We start from the raw sequence: 22,096 nt of genomic DNA, 5'->3' as shown, positions 1-22,096 counted from the left end.
GATTAGTGATGGGCTCTTTGTTTTGTTTCTGTTGGCCATAATGAATGGAACCAAGTGATCTTTAAGGTCCCTTCTAACCCAAAACATTCTATGTTTTTATGTTTCTATTTGATAATTTTCCATACGCAGCAATGGAGCTTCTGGAAGATCTATATAGTTATCTGCACAGCTTGCTGGGGTTCTGCATGTCCCCCTACCCAGAGGTACGTGAACAGCAGTACATGAACCAGCGCGGAGCTGACAATGCAGGTTGCCCATGAGGCAGCAGAAGGCCGAATAGGAATGAATAGGAAGATTTTGTTGGTTTCCCAGACCGTATCTGCTCTTGACTGTCCTGATATGTAGAAGAGAAATCTTTAATTTATTTCATTAAGCATACTATAAGACTTTGGGACTCACTGTGTAAGTGCACACATGAATAGTCCTGTTAAATTACCAGTATGTTCACATCTGTGCAAGCTTTATTCATATTATCAGGTTCTTTTAAGCTGTATTTGCATAGAGTATTATAAAGAATATCTTTGCAATTCCCCAAAAAGAATATACACACTTTCATTTCTAATTTGCGGACACAAAAAAATGGAGTGAAAGAAACAGTTATTTTACTTTTTTTTTTTTTTAATGTAAGAGCATGTACTAATCCTAAATGCCTTTTGCGAAGACAAAAATTTAATTAACATTAAATTTTATCACTGTAATAAGATATGGATTACCATAAAGGCAACATAAAACATAGAATAGAATCATAGAATATCCTGAGTTGAAAGGATCATTGGGTCCAACTCCTGGCCTTGCACAGGACACCCCAACAATCCCACCCTGTCCCTGAGAGCATTGTCCAAATACTCCTTTACCTCTGCCACAGCACCTCTTTGGTGCCGTGACCACTTCTCTGGAGAGCCTGTTCAATGCCTGACCACCCTCTGGGGGAACAACCTCTTTCTAATATCAACTTAAACCTCTCCTGTTACAGCTCCAGTCTTTTCCTCAGGTCACATAGCTGTTAATAAGGCCTCCTGATGGCTCTACAGAATAGTTTTGCACAACATGCTTTAAAAGGCATATTTTTAGAAAAAACTCCAAGTATCCTGATGGGCAACCCAAGACAGAGGACAGCAAAGAACTTAGAGAAAATGTTGTTGTACTGTTTAGAAAGTAAACTAACACTTAAGTCTGGTTTCATTTCATTCTATCTTAATAACCATGATCCACTGATTAAACACTGCTACCAAATTAGGGCAATTATTTTCCTAATTCACAAAGTGTTTATGACAAGAATGTGTAAACAATGTTACCTAGAAAGTGGACAGGAGAACTTGCTTTAAAAACAATACCTGGAGGATTGCTCAACTAATTTTATTCAAAAAGCAAGTTTTTCCTTTTCTATTGAAAGAGAAGCTTGGCAGACTGTTAGTATCTTTCAGAAAGTTATAAGCACTCGGAAATAACAAAATTAAAAAAAAAAAAATTCCAGTGTGCACTATAAATTCAGCTCCTTTTTTTTTTAAATTAAAAACATAGTTATAATAACAATTTTCACTGCTCATGAGATATAACAACTTGCTTAACACTAAGCAGTGAAGCAAGATAGGATACAAGGTAAAACACAAATTCAGTTAGTTTTCAGAAATACTGTCTTACTGCTCTTGACATGTCACCATCATAGAGAGTAGACAAACCTAGAGAAAGGATTCAACAGAGAAGGACAAGGAAAAGAATAAAGGAAACAAAAACTGTAGCAGACTATAAAGAAGTAGGTGAGAGAGATATGCGGACACTAAATGATGGAAACATGAATTAATCTTCTATTCACTTACACTAATTAGAAAACTAATAAAATTTTCTAAATATGTAGGTCACATTCACTTTTACATTCACAGCCAGAAGTAGGACTGCATGTTAATTTAATTGATGATGTTATGAAAGGAAAATGTACATTTGCAATTTTGTTTAAAACTGTACTGAAGTACACGTTTATTTCTATACTATGCATAAGCTGACAAGATCTAAGATTCCTTCTGTGGTATGAACTGAACTATGCATTATGTTCAGAGCTAAAGGTAGTCTCTTTTTTCAAAATCTTGTAGGCTATGCAAACGCAGATGAAAAAGGATAAAACATACAAAGATCGATATGATGGTGACTCATATCAGCTAGCTAGCATGTTTTTGGTGGAAGGAAAAGGTATAAAGGGAACTACTTAAATGGAACAGAAAAAATGAGAAAGGCAAAGAGGAAGCATGGATGTGAGGTAAAGAAATTGTCAGAAACTGAGCCTGAATGAGACAGTGGGCAAACAGACAAATGATGCAAGAGAAGTGCTAGGCAAAATTGTGGTACAGATTTTGAGTACTTAGGAAGTTGATAAAATTCTTACTGTTTCTGGGTAGCTTTTCCTTGATTTACCCCCTGAATATTACAGGGCTGTGGAAGATATGTCATATGGATCCAATCACCTTCAGGGATATTTTCCCCATACAGTGTAACACAGGAGAAAGTGTAAGGAACAAGCCTCAAATGGTCCTACTTTATCCTTCTCTTTGTTCAATGCTATATAGATAATTTTTAGATCTTTTCACTATCTATATAGTAGAATGATTAAGGAGACTGGTTTTTCCCTTTTGTAGAACCATTTCTAGGAGGAATGGATCTGTCTCCCCTGTAGAGCATTAGATGAAAAACTCATAATGGGCACTGTTGTTAGAGAAATACCTTGTAATAGGAAAAGAATAGAGCTGGCGTAAGGAGAAGTATGTTTCTGCTTTACTTTTGTCTACTTAATTCCCCAAAGTGTAAGGAGGAGCACACTTTACTTTTAAAAGAATTATCACAAATTATACTCCCCCTCTACCTGAAGGATACTCTCCCCAAGAAGGCATCGTATTTGATTGCAATTCCTCCAGTGGATTACTACAGGACCCTGTTTGCCTTCTACACTGTGAGGTTGATCACAGCAGCTCCAGTTTAAGTTATATTTTTTTGTTCCTCTATATTGTTTTATTACACAAACTGTCTAACCTGATCTGTGCTTCATCCTAATTCTATACTAGAAAGGAACATTAAAAATATAAATAAATAGTTTTGTAAATTGTATTTCTAAAGACCCTATGAATTTTGCTGAATGCAGAGATGTTTAAACCATGCAGTGCTTTATCTACCCTTTTCACTCACTTCAACTTTCCCAGCAAATGAGAAAAGAAAGCCCTAGTTTTATTTGACTTTAAAAGGCACTTATTTCCTAGAAAGTCAAAACAATGGAAACACAGTCTGCAAGTAATGAAAAGTATACATAAAATGTGTTCCAAAAAGTATCTACTGCTCACTATCATACTTCCAGAAATAGCACAGAAGCCTGAACTGTCCCATTTCCCTACAGTTTTAATTCATTAATCACGTAGTTTTCCTTCAACTTTGAAAATTAACTTATCCCCTTTCCCACTTGCATTATGATGTCATACCACAAACTAGCTATGACAGAACATCAAAGAAATGAACCTAATTCTCTGATCTTGACAGCGGTGTGAAGAATATTTTCATGAATCCTCTGCTTTTACTTCATATGCAATGGGGATTGTTTGACATTATGTAAATGCTATCATCTTAATTTCCAGAATTCTGTTTTGGGGTAATAAATCTGTCCCAAACAATCAACAATATAACTGTTTTTCCATTTCCATGCATAGTCAAATTAAAATTTAGTCTGGATGGTTTTGTAATCACTTTGCAGATGGATGTGTTTTGTTTTTTTTTTGGGGGGGGGTTGTTTGTTTGTTTCAGTGGGTTTTTTTGTTTTGTCTGTTGTTGTGGTTGGTTTGGATGTACGACCTGAGAGAAATGAGGCAAGTAACTGAAATCTTTTAACGGTATGTGCAAAGCAACAGGTTTTCTTTTCATGGGCTATTTGAACACCATCTGACACACTGAATGATGCTCATTCTTCCTCGCTCCAACTTTGGAAACCACAACCTGCTTCAAACAGAAAAGTGATATTGATGAATCCTATATTTAGTTTCCTGTAATATGGCATATCAGCAGGAGAGTTTCTATCAATCAGCTGGAGTTCTGCTGTTTCCTCAGCTGACATTAGCTGGAGAATCTCTTTTCTTGAGACATGCAGAATCTGAAAATGACTCTTTAAATATGACTCTAATGTTAGAAAACTTCACTGAAGCGAAGCCACCACTGGTTAATTCTAAAACACGGAGTGAAAAATGGTTTGACTTTAGAGATGACACACAGAAATATGCTCCAAGTTTTGAGCATGTGCTTCATCATTTCTGAAGACTTTCAACAGAACTTTCACTTTTCATGTTACTTAAACAATGATAAAGTCACACACATATATTCTTCCTTCTCTGGAAAAAAATTATTACACTTTCAGAAGCAGGATTTGGAACATCTGGTCTCCCAGGAAAAGCACTTTCAGGAAAGTACAATTTTGTCTGGTTTCACAGTCCATCGGTGATTGCCAGAACCTGCAATAAACACTGGGCAATATCTGCTCAATTTGATGAAACCAAATCAATATAAAATCCAAATTTAGGTGCCATGGTGTCTTAAGTAGTAGAATCCTACTACCCACACATGGTTCCTTATTCTGACTGATGCTTTGGGAATGTGAGGCAGGCAAGCTCATAGGTCGATGCTGAAAGGTATGACCCTGCTGGCCCCATATTTTGAAACATGCCAGAAGCCTGTGTACAAATAGTGCTCTTTTCCTCACTTCACAAATTTCAGCAGTTTAACAAGTCCCTGAAGTGAGGCAGAATGCAAAGCCTCATCCAAAGCATCACAACAAGAAGCTGGAAACCCTCTGGAGATCTGCAGTCCGCCAGTGCCTCCACTCTGCTGATCTTGTCTAAGCTGCGCTGAATGAAGGTCAACCTTTCAATTAATGCCTATTCCACCATAGCAAATTGCTTTTTTTTTTTTCTGAACTGATATGATATAGGAGACTTTTTTTATTATTAATAATTTAAAGGTTCCATCTTTATTCCTTTATCCAATGGCCTGCTTTAAAGCATTAGTGGAGAATACTAATAGGGCTACTTTCACATGGGAGATGTTGGTGTAAGAGATAGTACCTATAATAAGGTTCAGCATGAGGCATAGGTAATCCCTAGGTACTTTGTGATATTTGATTTGATTTGTGGTCCTTTGCAAAAGAGGCAAAACATGCTTGAACCTGATAAATGTCCTGTAAGAGAAAGAAAAATGTCTATTGGCCAGAGAACAAAATTACTCCCAAAGGGATATGTTGCTTTAAGAAAGAATATTTTCCATATCCAACTTACTGCTAATAACATGATAAGATAGAGGAAAAGGCAGAGAAATGTCAGATTTAGATGACTCTTCAAGCTCCTTCTATTTAGTCTGTAATAATGCAGTGTAATAAAGTTTTATAAACAACAAAATCTTCCCAGTAAGTATCTTATTAACTATTAGCAGGTTTGGAGTGGGTTAGTTAAAACACTGCTACCTTTATGCTTATCAGACATATCAATAAATTTCAGAACCTTTTAGTTCTATTTTCAGTACACATTTTCCTGAAAGGAGTCTATTTTCATTTATAGGTTAATAGCACCTAAAATTTTGGAATACTGCTTTTGCTTGTTTACAATTAAATTTTTGCTATGAACAGTACTGCAGTTAATCCAGCAATGTCTTATGATTGCATTCTTCAAGGCTCAGACCAATAAAGGCAGTAGACAAGTTTATGAAAGACAGTAGGCAATGTCTTTCCAGTTCTATTTGTCAAATAAAAGGTTTATTTCTCATCACCACAACCTAGACTTAGCATCCAAACTCTCACAATGTGATGATCTTGTGAAAGAAAAATGGGTGGCAACTACTTGAAAATTCTTAGCATTATTCCATTGGAATTTTTTTGTTCTCCAACCCTTCCTGTTCGGCTTCAAGTACCTCATAGTTTATAGATGTTAAAACACTACATTCCTGGAAAATTAATACTGATACATCTAATAGTGTAATTATTTTTTTTCTTCCTAAGACAAGCCTTCTTGTCCACAAGCACAAACAATTCTTTTTATTTTCTAATGTCTTTGATGATATGGTCTTCATTGCACTCATCAAATAAGGATTTTAGGTTCTGACTAAATCAATTTCCCACTTATTCAGATTTTCATTTAGGAAGCCATCAGCTGTATCCTCCACATGTAGAGGACCTCCCTTCTATTTGCAGAAGTTTAAAATTATTGAGAGAAGATGGAACTAGCTGAATATCCACAAGACTGATGCAGTACAAGAGACACATAGTGTGTGAAGAGGACCCCGAAAGTAAGAAAACCTTCTGGAGATGACAAATAAAGGAAAAGTCTTGAAAAGTCCTTATAACTTGCATAACTGGGCTACTTTGACTAACCATTATTCAAACTTTAAAGTGGGGAAACGTCTAGATGTTTAAAGTGTGTGAATATCATAACACAACTGGTGGTGAGACAGCATATCCTAAAAGAATGTAGGACCAAAGAAGCCATGTACCTCAGAAGTGAGATGTCTAGTGTTCAGTAGAATGCCAGTCATGCCACCCCTAGGGTAAACCACTGCATTTTCCCCTTTTCATGAGCTAAATCAATAACATTAATTATTTTGACTAATGAATGTGTTTCTGCAGGAAATAGCTAAAAAAGGGAAGAAGGGCTTGAAAAATGACAACATTGACATCTTTCACATTGTGGTGTTATGGCTTGAAGCCTTAAATCAATGCAGGAAAAGAAATGACACTACTTGTCCTATCCTCCTGGTGAAAGTGGCTGACAGAAGGTCTTTATCATGCACACACACACCACACACAAACTACACACAAACTTACATAAATGCACAGAGAAGGCTTGCACTAATCTTTCTTGTTATCACCAGCACTGAAATCTCTACTCTCCCTTTTATTCTCTTGTATATAAACTGCAAGGTTCTCCAAGCTTTTCTCATTAACCTCTCTTTTCTATACTTATCAGCATCTTTTCCACATTGTTGGGGCCATTTTCCAAACAATTGTTTGAGGGGAGGGGAAAAGCCAAAGCAATAATGGGCTCAGGGTCACAATTGAAACTGCTCCATATAATAAGCAAACCTGAAACAGTAAACTAAGAAAGAGAGAGGGAAGGAGGAGAGAAAAGAAAATGCTGACTTGGGTCAGAGGTCAGCTCTCTGATCTCATTGTCAGCGCCTCTGCCTTTTGCGTTATGGAATTTGTCTTTCATTACCCTGTCTGCCACTCCTGTCAATACACCCTGAAAAGACTCCTCAATAGGAAATTGTAAAGTTCTGGTTGAGGTAACAGGGGGAACTACCCGCTGAAGCCAGCTCGTGACTCACTGCTGTTTCCCTGGCCTCCGGTTTGATGCCAATCTTTCCTCAGCATTGCCCAGCAGAGCATCAACAATGACTGTGAGGGAAGAGGGGTTATGCAGCCCACCCCTACCAACCCCTTCCTCCCAGGCAGGACATCTCTGCTGCTTGAGGTAATGTGTAGCTTTAATATGTGAGCCCCTTGGGTGCTACAAAGGTAAATAATGCAGGAACACCTATTAATATATAGAATATAAAAAAATCATTTGTTTCACCAAGAGAAAGAATATAATGCTCCTCTGAAATAGGGGATGGGGTAAAATGAAAGCTATGAGTGTTCTAACAGGAACTTTATGCATCATATACTGAGAATCTAATGCTGGTTTATTCTCTTTAACTTCCTACCTCTAACTGAGTGGGAATGTCCATCATAGTTAAGAGAGTTATAATCTTCCCTGACATTTGTACTATATCAACCCATACTGAAGTTCTTTCCAATTGAGTAGGCAATTATCATTAGCACTGCTGAATGTTGCAAGAAGGGTTTTTATTGGGTACAAATTAATTAATGATTTTCATTTTCTTAACCAAAGTATTTTTACATTAATATCCTATTTGAAATGCCAGATTTTATTTTGTTTTCAGTCTATCCTTCAATTTAAGCTATACTGTATTTAAGTGCCTTACTTTTTCATTTAAAGTATTTTCTTCAAACTGGTGTAATCTACTCAAATTTGTGATGAAAAAACTAAAATTAGCTATATGACTGGCAAAATCATAATATCCTTCACTGGAAACATTCGTTTCAAATAAGTATCACACATCTACTCTTTGCTTCTGAAATTCTGACAAGCTGTCATAAAAGCTTTTTCTCCCCCAAAATTTTTATTCTAGATAACAATGAATTTTAAGAACTTGCAGGTACAGTGACATTTCTGAAGCCAAGCTTTAGTCTTTGCACAGCACTACTCATAAATATACTAGGATATATCTCTTCTAATTGCAAAAGATTGTCTACATTTACCAGAAAGGGCTCTCGTATCCATCCTAATTCAACTTACACTTCCTATACAAGTGCAAGCTCACTATGGAGAATGTTTGCATTTCCATAACATTTTCTGCAAAAGTCCAAAGCAATCCAGAAGTTGTTTTCCCAAGTTGTTCTTGTCTTATAAGTTTAAGAAAGTATCTTGATTTCATCCTATGTAGGATAATAGTTTTCCTAGTTTCCCAGTCTAGAGGAGGAAAACACATCATTAATATATTGATCTACACCAAAATTTGACATCACTGTAGGCAGGAGTTGGAATGAGGGAAGATGGAAGGGAGGGAGTCAGGCAGGCAAGGAGGGAGGGAGGAAGGGGAGGGGAGGGGAGGGGAAAGGAGGGAGAAGGAAGGAAGAAGGAAGGAAGGCAGGGAGGAAGGGAGGAAGTTGTTCTTCCTGCTATTTCAGAGAGGATAGCATCTCATAAGAGTGACTGTAGAGTAAGGAAATAATTCATTCTTACTGATGAGCTGGAGAAAATGACATGATGCCACTCCATTGTCTCTGAAGGACAGGGAATGGGGAATGTGGTGAGTTCATCACACTTGGTCTCTGCTGTTCCTGTCTCCTCAGGGGAAGAACTCCTCACACTCTACCGCTGATGTAGTGTGGGATTCCTCCCACTAAAGACAGTCCTCCATCAACTTCTCCACTGTGAGTCTTTCCCATGGTCTGCAGTTCCTCATGAATTGATCCAAAACGGTTCCCTTGCACAGGTTGCAGCCCTTCAGGAAAACACTTCTCCAGCATGGGCTCTTCATAGGGTCACTAGTCTTGCCAGCAAACCTGGTCCAGTGTGGGTTCCTCTCCACGGGGCCACAGGTCCTGCCAGGAGTCATAGCACAGGCTTCCCACGTTGCAATCTCCTTTGAGCATCCATCCACTCTGGTGTGGGTCTCCTCCACGGGCTGCAGGTGGATTTCTGCCATGTCATGGACCTTCATGGGCTGATTCACCATGGTCTTGACCACAGGCTGAGGGGGAATCTCAGCTCTGGCACCTGGAGCACCTTCTCCCCCTCCTTCTCCACTGACCCTTAGTTGTTCCTCTCACATATTCTCACTCCTCTCTTCTCTGAGTGCAATTATCTCTGAAGAATAACTTTTCTTCTTTCTTAAGTTTTCACAGAAGTGTTACTACCACCTCTGACTGGCTTGGCCTTGGCTAGCAGTAGGTCCATCTGGAGCCAGCTGTCATTGTCTCTGTCAGACATGTGAGAACCTTCTAGCAGCTTCTCACAGAAGCTGTTCCTCTGTCTCCACTCCACCTCCCAACCACCCCTCCTCCACCCTCTGGTTATAAAATGTGGCCATGCAAACCCAATACACCTATTTAGGAAGAGAAATTAACAGGTCGCAAAGGATCATGGGAATTTCTTCATGATAGGAAAATTGAGATTGGACTTTTTTCCCTAAAATTGATATGTTCCTGTTCATAGTGAAATAAATTTTATGCCAGTCCTATTACCTTTTTTTGCATAGTCAGGTTAGTTAATCACAAGAGTTCTTCTTACCATAACAAATCCCTGAAAGGAATAGAGGACCAGATCCTATCTAGAAAGATTACCTTAGTAATGAGAGCTCTTTGGATCCCTGAAGATCTTCTAATTGTTCCCTATCCTAGATGGATCCAATCTGGACAACCAATGTGCTTCAGTTGTTAAGCATCATAAAACAGTCATGTACTACTATCTTCTGTACTTAATGAAGTGCAGTTACTAGAGACTGTTTATCAGTAGAACAGACTGTCCCACTTTCATAGTCTGGTGTATTTGGAAAAGTTCAGTATCCGAGGAGGCTTACATAATAAAGTCCTCCAAGGGCACTGATATAGAAAAAATGCCACTGGGTTCATTCGGAGAAAAAGTAAATGGTACAGGGCACTCACAAGTGTCCCCCCCAGATCAAAGTAAAGAATTATCTATTATGAAGTAGTTCCAAATGCTGATACAAAGGTGAGCTTTGGAATGTGGAGAGTTGGCTTTTTCTTTACCTAAGATCTTCTTATATGCTTGCATCAGTGTAGGAAAGTGAAGTATTGTATATTATAAAAAGGCCCTTGAGCCATTTATTTGAATCTTACTGATAGGTAAAAAGTCCAACTCAACTCAAAAGTCTAACTGTGCCATTTCAGTACACAAAAGTGAGTTTCACTCCCAGCAATTCCAGTGGCCAATTTACCAACAGATGTTGTTTTACAGGAAGATCTATTAAATGAATTTGTCCTTCGTTAAGAGACACTATTCTATAAAGTTTCCCCCAATAGCTTTCCACAGCACACTTGCTCCCAATTTGGTCGAAGTCCAGTCTTTGCTATAAAGTGCAAAATACTTGGCTGCTAACTAAAAATATGTAGCAAGCAAGAAACACTTTTTAATTAATATAAAAGAAGTAGTTGTATTATTAACAGTGGTACTGGGAAAAAGTCAATTTTATTTTTCCTCCTAAATTATTATTATATGTCTCCCACTGCTGGCATTTTCTTTGAAATAATCGTCCTTTTACCAAAAGGTAATGGATACTTTTACCTTCCATACTTTCCCTTTATGAGCATTTATAAGCCTCACTGCACATACTTTATCCAACAGGTAAGGTTCTACCTTATAAAAAGGCAATTTAGCTTTATAGATTTGGCAATACTGAACACTTGGTTAAATGAAGGGTGCCTCATTTAAGAAATGACATATCTGAAAAGGCTTGTTATCACAGTTTTAAGTCAGTGTAAAAACACTCTCCAGTACACTACTTTGATACGGATGGAAACTATTGCTTCTGGCATATTTTCACATTGGTGGGTGCCTGGAAATCTTCCAGTATATGTTTCTTTTTAGCTGGAAAAAAAGTTGGTGTATATCTTGAGGATGAATTTTTTATTTAAAACTGTGTTCTTTTGTTTAGGAAAACATTTGTACAGAAATTTGATATATTATTTGCTCAAGTTTTTAAGATAAATTGCTTTCCGTAATAAGGGACTTCAAAGGAAGCATTGCTAGAACATGATTGAATCATAATGAAATTTTATGGTATGAAATGTTACACTTTCTGTGTTCCATTTTTAGCCAATTTAACATTCAGGCATCCCAAAATTGTTTTCATTTGAAAAAAAAAAACAAAGTCAGAAATGGCAGAAAGTGGTAATTAAATACTATGTTTTATAATGTTAATGAGATTAACATTTCATAATAACCCCAGGTTATTTTATACTATTTTTAAGTTGGCAGAAAATAAAATATGCAAATACTAGGGCATTTGAGGGTCACTTTGGGAGCTATGCCTATGGTCATTTTTTATTAGACCATTAACTGACTGACTTTAAAAAATAATCTGTTAAACAGAATAAGAGTATTTTTGCACAATTTTAATCCTAATAGGAGTCCTTTATTTTCATTCAGCACACAGTAGTTTGAGGTACCTTGCAAAGCTCTTAATTTTTTATTTTTTTTTCCGGGGGGTTATTTAAAATTAATGTAACTTTATTTTATTTTGTGGTTTGGTTGGGTTTCTCAGGGTTTTTTTTTCAGAATGAGATGGGGGGCTTCTAGTGTGTTTGTTGCTTTGGGTTTGGACTTCTTTGTCTCTAAGTGATAATTTAATTTGAAAAGGTAGAGATTATCTTAGATCTTAGTCTTCAAAGCAACAACATTTCCCCACTTTTGAAATGTTCCCCAGGATATCCAAATACTTTTCAGCTATTTGTCCTGGTGATACTTTCACAATAACAAAGTTGGGGAAGTTTCTTACAGCTCTCTATTATTGCGTTTTTTAAACAATTTAGTTACCAATTCTTTAGAGCTGTTTTCACCCATAATCCTCTCTTGTGTACCATTGACAGAGTGACCTTCATACTCACTGTCTCATCCATCATACAATGAACTTTTCACTCTACACCATGCTCATCCTTTCCTAGTAAGGAAAACCTTTGTCCACATCCTACTTTGCCATTCACTGGAGATTCTGTACTTTTGCAAATGTGTATCATCAGAAATGAAAAAGGAGGAAGTGGGAAAAGATCACTAGTTCAGCATCTTTGAAAGTTAGTACAGATGGCTATCTTTAAAGTACATCTATCATTCTCATTTGCAGTTCTTTATCCGATAAGCCTCCCTCATTTGTGCTCCCCCACTGGACAGAAGTGCCTAGTGAATCAGTAACACTGAAAAACTAACTGCATTTGAGAAATGAACTTTGCCTACACTGCAGGATGCTCTATGCATTTGCCTCACATCCCTAAATTTAAGGATCCTAATGAATAGAGTTTGTTTTTTAAATCATAGATACTCTTTTAACTAAACATAACAAAGAATGTAAATAACTTTCTGCCTTTTGTACTGGCAAAATTTGCTTTCAAAGTTGCTACACAAACCATTATTAAGGATGGGGAATTAACCCTGTTCACATATGTATGTACAACGTCTTGTGTACTCTTGCATTAAAATGTTCCTGGCTTCTCCAGTGAACAGGTTAAAACATTCAATTCTGGTGCAGTTCTATTTGTATTTAATCCTTATTTTTCTCTGCCTTTATTGATATGACACTTGACTAAAACCTAATTGCAGCTTTTTAATACCACCTCTTCATCTGCTTATTTCATATGAATGTAGAACCAACACCATTTTGAGAGTATCAAAAACTATGTGGTGCTGCTGGGAAAAAAGTTGGCACAATGACATAGAATATGAACTGGGTTATTGGATCCCTATGATTTCTTATTGTTGTACCATTATTTTTTTTTTACTTTATTTTTTCCAGATATTTTCAGAAAATGTTTAAAATAATATACACCTATTCATTCTTTTAAATTACATATGAGGCAGTAAATCATAGTAAGACCTCAGGTTTAGAAAAGAGGAAGAGAGCTGTTGAGCTGTAGAGCTGATGTGAAAAACTAAGGATTGGCAAAGGGTGTCACTGATATTTACAGATAATGAATGTAAGTAGATTTGGTTATGTTTAAAGTTTTGTTTCATTTGCTTCATGAAGGTAGAGTTGGACTCCAAACATTTTCTATTTGTTATTCTTTTTCACAAATATATGCAAGCAAGTTTGCATTAAAAGTCCTATTTACAAAACACTATGAATTAGCTATTTCCCAAGAATTTATCTGCTTTTATTAAGAGAAAAACAACCAAAAAAACCCCAACCACCAACCCAAAAAACAGCCCGAAACTCCCAAACAAAATAACAAATCTTTTAAAGTAAAATTCATGATAGGAAATCGAATTAGGATATAAATGCCCTGTGAATATCTTTTGGGGGTTTTTTTCTATTGCATTTGAAAGAGGCTTTCTGCTTTGTATTCTAGAATTTTAGTGTTTTTATAATCCCAGAATCATGGACTTGAACTCTCTCTCAGATGTAGATATAACTCAAATTAACGTAACTTGAGTAATTTCCACTAAAAAAGTGAGTAATTACAACACAGCAGAAAGAAGTATCAGACCTCACACTCTGGTGTTACCAGTACCTTTACTGGTATTTTCATCAGCTTTGCCTCGTAGATGTTTAACTTGTGAAACTGTGAAACTGCAAACCTTTATTTCTCAGTTGCATATATTTCCTCATCAGAAAGCTTTCTAATTTAAAACTTGTGCCTTTTAATCATATCTAAATAGTGGTAAAATAGAAGAGAATAAAATATTTTTTATGTAAACCTTAAGTAGCAAAAGTAGTATTAATAAAAATAAGTTGAAGTTGACTTTGAGTGTGCATGCTTGTCAAAAGGCAATTTTATTTAATTTTTTTAAATTACACTCTTTTATCTTTGTTTTGCTGTATATGGATTTTTAAAAATTATTTTGTGATGTATGCTTGGGATAAGCATCTCTTGCCTCCTTTTATGGGTAAATTATATAACTAGTTTCTCTACAAGTTTATAAAAAAAACGCACAGAGATTTGCAGAGCGAGCTTCAGTAGATTAAAGAAAACTATTTGAGGGAAGCATCTAAAAATTACAAATGCCTTTGAAACATCTCTTTAGACTACCTTTTAGGGCTGACTTCCACTGTGGTGGGATGAAGTCTTTGCTGTCCCTAGAACAGAGGTACCTCTTAGTTACAGTGGATCCCAACGTAGAAAATATTCCTCATTTCTACTAATTAGCAAAACAAGGTACTGTCAAAGTGGACATAATCTGACAGGCATTGGGTAAGAAAAGGTACACAATACCAGTAAGGGGAGTAGACTTGTTGCTTCTCTTCAACATGACATCCACTTGCACTCGACTAAATGCTCCCTTTTGGGACTCTCCTGCCCAGCTCAGAGACTCAATACACACAAGAAATCAATTTGCACCTCATCAATATAGCTGTGAGGTTAAAGGCTGGAATTTCCTTCCCAATATGTTAATGCCACAACCAGAAATTACAGAAGCATTGTATATCACCTAAAGAAAAAATCCTCTTTACAATGTCAACAAAACCATCAGCTACCAAGAGTCTTAGGTTAACTGTTGAAAATAATCTCTTTAAAACTAATAGAAGTCAGAGAGGACTTTATCATTGGATTTCCATCCACTTACATGACCTGCATGCAGGGTAAATAACAGAGAAAAAATAATATATTGTAGCATTTCAGGAGTCAAAGACTGCAACAGGAGACTAGCATGAAGGAAAACCTTTCGCAAGTAGAAAGCACAGTACCAAACAGGTTAATACTGTTTTTGCTGTTTTTCTGCCTTGTCTCTCAATCTTAAGTCAGCTGAGCAGCAGCTTTCTTAGTGGGAAAAAACAGGAGGAGGTCAGGCGGAATGACCTCCCTATTTTGTCTCCCAGTGGCCTGCCTCCCATTTACTACACCTTTTGACATCCTTAAGTAGATATCTCTTTAAGTGTTCAGTCAGTAAAACAAACTGCAGTGCAGGCAAAGGAAAGGGGGATGGGGAAGGAAGCGTACATTGTAAGGCTCAGATGGAACGTGAGGCACGCACAACCCATAAATGCTTCTTCTATCTTCAGCCACAGATCAAAAATAGTCTATTATTCCATGTATTCAAAAAATACTAATTTACAGTTTACTACCAAACTACTACAGCTTTACAACTGTGTCACTGAGTGTCACTTGTGAGAAATGCCATATTCTAAAATAAGCTCTGGAACTAACATTTCATGGACTCTATTAAAATCTGTTAATTCAGCCACAGTACTTGATATTTAACTTGACTAACGAATAAAGAGTGAGGAATCTTAGTGCATATTGTACTTAATGAATCCATGCAATGCATATATGAGAAATCAAATCATTGAGTAATCGTGGTAGTACATATGTGAGATGTGTGATAATGGGATTTATGGCTTGGAGTATATTATTTAAAGACTGTTGTGGAAAAGTTCCAGATGTTCTGCAAAACTTTTAAGAGCTTTTTTCAATTTGTAAATTACACATTTCCCGTCTCTTGCTATTATCCATTAATTAAGCAGTTTAAATATTATGCTATGAAAAGAAATTCTTAAATAAATATCAGATGCAACTCATACACTTTAAATAATCAGGACCATAAATTTCAACATCCTTCACTGATTGGATGTACCTGTTTTCATCTGTAACCCCTAAAAAAGAGAGCTGAAAGTTGTGCATGAGATTTAGGACTTCAGTAATAAATAAAGCACTTTAAAAATAAAACATTTAAAAGATTCAAATGTGGCTACAAGCCCTGCTCAACATATCAAAACACTGGTGAGTTTTTAGTTTTTCAGAATTCTTATTAATTTATTCTCTGACTGTCACAGAGTTAAAGCTGACCTAAAGTTCTTATGTTAATCAGTTAATTTCAGCATTCATATCAACTGGAAGCTTCAAATACAACAAATTTTTAATGAAACAATAAGGTCTTTTGGAAGATCAGACTCATATAGCTGTAACTGGGTCCATATCTTTCAAGTTTAATTCATTTGAATCACATTTCTTTTAAAAAATTTGGAAAATGAAATTGTCTTCCATTATTTTTTCTGAATCTTGCTGTGCAGCTCCCCACCCTATATGTTTTAAAACTACTTCCCAAAAAGAAAAACTATTTTTTCCACTACTTTTTAATTAATTGTAATAGAAATCAATCCCTACTCAAAAAAAAGTAATATATATATGGGTAAACATATTATTAAGCTATTTTATAATGCTTATACTAGTGAAACATTATTTTCTGTTCCTGCACATAACAAATGGTTTGGTCAAGTCAAACTAGGTTTTAGAACTGAGTCAGATAAAAATAAAAAGAAAGTATTAAGAAATTATTTTTGTCATTAAGGTGAACAAATATGAATGAAACACAGAGACATCTGGTTTCAGATGTGCTAATAATAAAAAGAATTCAGAAAAAGTAAACATCAATGACACATTTAAAGAAGTGATTAATTCACATCCCAGAGATCTGCTAAAGCACGTATTAGCACATGACACTGGCATATACTGGGAGAAGGCAACGCTTATTGTAGATCTGAAGGCTCTGTTTCTTTTTAAATTAAATCTCTGGATAACAGTAAATGGCATTAAAGATTCTACCTGGATCTGGTCAAAACATTTTAACATCATGTTTTCAGTTACCTGTTTGGCAAAGCTAAGCATTGCTGCCATGACATATATATTTATGAAGCTTTTGATGAGAGGATGCCTGAGTTTCATGGCCTTGTGGTTAATCTGGATGTTCTAAAACAATCTTCTTTAGGGATAACACAGGAATTTTTTTTCCCTATGAAACCAAGCAGCTGCATAGGCTTAATGGAGTTCACCTATTAAAGCCTTCCAAAAGGAAAGGTATTTCACTAAGAACAGACACTGTGATGACATGGCTTCCAAAGTGGAGTTATTCAGCATCCTACTTGCAGGCAGCAGAAATTCAGGACAATCTCTAATTATGCAAACATTCCTCTAGAAGCAAAAGCATTACATTCTCATGGTTAGGCAGCCTGGCAGCACACTCTATCCATACTTCATTCATCAGAAGATATTCTCTCTTAGATATATCCTTTCTGGAGAAAGGTGGAAGAATGGAGGAATCAGCCTCTGCATCCTTTAAAACTGTGTATGAAATTCTGATATTCTGGAGCATGCTATTGAAAATATGATGGCAAGATATATTGTTTAGACATTGCAGATAAAACCAAACCCGATATATTTAAACTCCTTTTTATTAGGAACTGTCTTCCTCTTTAGATGTATTAAAAGAGTAGACTTATTTTATGTTCATTTTTCAAAATTTTGATAGTCATCTGATAATAAAAATTTTCATTTTTTATCCACATTTAACAAATGAAATTTCTCTGCATACTTAGACAATCTACGACACTTTTAAAAATGCCCTACTTTCTTTTATGAGTAATTATTTTAAGAGCAATATATATAAGGGAGATGCTAGTAACATATTTTTCTCTTCAGTGGTTAACACATTTCTTAAACCAGACTTCTGAAATTGGCACATTCTCTTCAAAATGTCCCATTAATTCCTATTAGGGAGCTACTGGTAAAGAAAATTGCATGTTAACTTTTATCAATCTGTATGAATAAATGTTAACCATTTCCAGTTAAAAGCTTTCCTTTTAGCTCCACTCAAGTGAAAACACCTAAAGCAGTGCACACGTTGGCAAATCATTCAGAAGATTAATGCACTTAGGCCCGTACAAAGAGTTAGAGATGTGTATTAGCATTATAGATTTTAATTTGAAATGATGTCAGTCTTTTCTCAGCTGCATTGTAGTGCAAGGGCTGCCATCTGCTTATAATAATGAATCTGACAATCCACGTAAATGTGATTTGCTGCTCCTTTTGCCAACATAATGGCGTGGATATTGATCCTAACGGTGGAGCAGTTGCTGCCATTTCATTCAATAGAAGTGGGAGGAGAGGGTGTAAGAGTGAAATTTCCAGGATTCCTGCTGGAATGCCAGCTAAGAACAGAGTTGTGGGGTTTTCACTATGAGAGGGAATGAGGATATCCCCTATTCTCAACTGTGTTTGTTTTTTTTTTCTTGGAACAAACCATATAACTCTCAACTCCAAAAATGAAACAAAGAAAAGTGAATACCTGTAAGGAAAAGGAGCTCACAACAAGAAAAAAATAAAGTCTCCCCCATACAGATGTTCATTTTTCCTCCTGATGCTGATGACCATCAAGATGGCATTTGTGGGTGGGGGAAGAGTGCTGTAATAGTCTACACAGTAAGGCAAGTTTGAAGCCTGGCAGTGACTTTTCTCTGTGCTGTGACAACAACATATCTGAGGTGCAGCATTTCATAATTTCTCTCTGATTTCTTCATGAGCACTTGCACCCTTGAAAAGAGGCATTGGGTGGAAAAAAGTTCAGTGTCATTCAGAAATCACAGATCTCAGAGGGAAACTTCTCTCCAGCTCATAGTAAATGCAGGGATTTCATGCCCACCATTTTTATGTGCACCTCAGTGCACAATTGCAGGTGTCCCTCAGGATGACTTTCCTTCAGGAAATGGAACCTGGTTTCCCAGGAAATGCTCAGACTTGGAGCTGTCCAGAAGAGAGGAAAGGGGCTATTTCCCTAAGCCTACAACCCTTATTATGTCTAAGTTGATTCCAACTCCACTATTAATGTGATTTGTGCAGAGCTCAACAGTATTACAGTACCTTTATAAGAGGGTGCATGGCTGTTTCCATGACAGCCAGAAGAGGTAGGGATGGAAAATGCCATTTGAGATAGCTCAGAAGTGTTTGATTGATACAAGATGTAAGGTCAGAAGCTTTAAGGACAAAACTCCTGTAACGCTGAGTCCAATTTTCTTTAAAAAGTGGAGTTTACAAGTAGTGGCATGTTAATTTTTACTAGATTTTAATCAAAGAAAATAAAATATAAAGATGCTGTTAATTTTACCTCAAACAGTTCCTGGACCAGTGTGTCCTCAGTGACTGAAATACTAATCTCCATGGCTATTTGAAGTGGTTACTCAAACCTACACTCAAATTTTACAGCGTACCAATGAGTCATATATGAAGCAGCTTATACATAACTCCATTCCATAACTGTTGCTTTACTTCTAACAGCTTTAACTACTGATTTTTCAACTTTCATTTCTTACCTTGAAGGTTGTTATATTCGTAAATGGAACAGGCACTGTTCATTTCAAGATATCCTCAACAATCCATCATCTTCATGTCATTTGATCTCCCAGGACTAGAATTCTGAAAAAGTGTTCTCAAAGTGTAAAACCACCTAAAAGTAAGAGCTGCAGCATGCATGTAAAATTTTTATATTATTCTATCAACACTAACCATACAGCCTTCTGATTTAATATAGATCATCCTAGAATACCTTGCATCCTCTGCCTTATTTGAAAGGAATTACTGCTTATTTCCCACAAAGCAGTGCAGCCATGAGCAAAAACCCAGTAAGAGGCAGAGAACCTACACAAAAATGGTGAGTATGAAAGAAATAGAGGAAAAAAAAATTCCAAAGCTGTTTCCAACAAGCTTACACAAAAAGCATAAAACTTTACGAAATCAGCACAATACTTACTCTTCTTTTTTCTGATGATTGGTGATAATAAAAGCCACCAGTGATACCCAGTTGATAGTCAGAAAAACTCATCTGCCCTGAGGCGAGGAATTTGGCATAACCATAGAAAGGTGTTATTCTCAGACACATATATAAAACTGAGGTAACTTTGTACTAATGACAAGCTTTTGTGTGACTGACACAGTACGTTTCAAACTGAAACACATCTCACATCTTGGAATGGAGGAGAAAATTGTTCCCTCATCTTCTCTGCCTTCATTCCCCTCCAGTGTTTCTGCTCAGGTAGCAGCAGACAAGAACCTTTAACACAGACCTTTCACACAGTGAACCTTCATCTTTTTATGCTGAAGATCTGCTTTTCCACAGGTGTTTCCCACTGAGTTCTTCTTAGAGCTGCATTTCCACTAGTTTTTTTTTCTCTCAGAGGAAAGGTCAGGTTATTAAAAAAACCAACAAAAACAAAACCAAAAAAACTTAAAATTGATATCAGTCCAGAATTTCTCTGTGTGGAAATCATTAGGTAAAACCTGTTTGCAATCAGAATGGATGCCTTTAGAGGATGGGGATTGTATTCGGATGCCCATTAGCCATATTTCACTACTGTTTAAGCTACTATCAGCTATCCAGTACAGCTATCCAGATATATATCTTTTATTTGGATTCAACTTTCTGAGCTCCCTTGTCATAGGATAAGAACAACCATTTTAGTTAGGTACAAACCAGTAGGAAGAAAGCTCATGTTCCAGTCCCAGTTTCTGAGCTGTCAGTGCATATGCTGCCGAATCTCAGGACCAGCTTATTTGTATCTCAATAAAACTGCTTTACTAGGCACACTTTCCTGAGGAAGAGCATTAAAACTGAAATAAGTATCTTTAAATCTGAAGAAACACATATATTATTTTGGACATCTATAACATATCTTTTACCTTACAGCAATATTTGTGTATGCACATGCATGTATATGAATAAATAAATAAATAAATAAATACTCAATATACATAGTCTACCCATATAGTAGATGTTCATTTATAGCTTGGGCATATACTGTATTTCCATCTTCAGAAAAGAGCACTGAGAAAGCTGTTAGCATGGTGACAAACACACAGTATTTCTTCATGTATTGCCAAATATTCATTTCATTTCAAAAGGAAATTACTATTAGAAGAAAAAAAATGTTCAGCTGGGACTGGAACAAATACATCTGCAAAAGTACAACTGATGTGCAACTCTCAGTATGAAAGTACTCTACCAAATCTCTCCCAGATGTCAAGTAAGCATGTAGAACCACAGCAGCACATTGTCCACGCAACCCACGTTCCAATCCTCCCACTACAGGAAACCTTCCACTAGATCAGGTTTCTTAAAGCCCCATCCAACCTGGCCTAGGGATGGGGCATCCACAACTTCTCTTGGCAATGTGTGCAAGTGTCTAACCACCCTTACACTAGAAAATTTATTCTGTATCTCTAATCTAAACCTACTCTCATTTAAAATCCATTACCCCTTGCCTTATCTCCATATGCCCTTGAAAAAATATTCAAGCTTTCTTGAAGGCCCTCTTTAAGCACTGGAAGGTGGCTTTAACATCTCCCCGGAGCCTTCTCTTCTCCAGGCTGAACAGCTCCAACTCTCTCAGCCTATCTGGAGAAGTGCTCCAGCCATCTGAGCATCTTCGTGGCCTCCTCTGGATTCAAACTTACTGTTTAGGACAGCATTAGCATCATGTCCTTCTGAATTTTTTTTTTCTGAGAAAGGGAAGAACATCAAGATATATAGAATACTATCCTTCAAATTTAAACAGAAACACAGATTTCCTACCTTATGTAGAGAAGAAAGGGGTCTGGACCTGTGTCAGGTCTGAACTCTGTCAACAATTCCCTAAGGGGCAACAACTGAATAGACTTCATTTGTCTGACAAGAAAGGACTTCATTTTGGAGAAACCTTTCAAGGTTTCTGTCCAGGAGAGTTATGGAAAAAAAATGCTACATTGTTCAATTGTAATTGGCATTTTTTTGTGATACATCAGTAAATATGTGGTATATGATTATACCTCCCAGCACATCTCATCTAGACCCTGCCTCTCTTCTTCAATTTAACAGAACCTCTTTTTTTTTAGTAATCACAGTTAAAAACACTGAGTGGGAAGAGCTCATTTTTGAGTTTACAAATATAAGCAGTCAAGAAGGTCTTTATGGAGGAAAAAGAAGATAATAAAAGTGTTTGTCAGTGCTTCTTCATCAGCAGAAAAGGAGCAGATGTCAGCCTGCTGGAA

General features: G+C 36.5%; 1 long non-coding RNA gene across 1 annotated transcript in view; it reads right to left on the bottom strand.

Moving 5' to 3' along the window:
• Positions 1–18,813: 18,813 nt before the first annotated feature.
• Positions 18,814–22,096, bottom strand: part of LOC135416326 (uncharacterized) — a 67,697-nt gene continuing 64,414 nt past the window's right edge. Inside the window, exon 3 of the long non-coding RNA XR_010431544.1 lies at positions 18,814–19,520. This is a non-coding gene — a long non-coding RNA (uncharacterized LOC135416326). The remainder of the gene's footprint in view (positions 19,521–22,096) is intronic.

This window comes from Pseudopipra pipra, chromosome 1 (genome assembly GCF_036250125.1).
Source record: "Pseudopipra pipra isolate bDixPip1 chromosome 1, bDixPip1.hap1, whole genome shotgun sequence".
Taxonomy (NCBI): Eukaryota; Metazoa; Chordata; class Aves; order Passeriformes; family Pipridae; genus Pseudopipra; species Pseudopipra pipra.
Note: the sequence above shows the minus strand (reverse complement) of the source record. Positions and strands in the feature narration are given on the sequence as shown.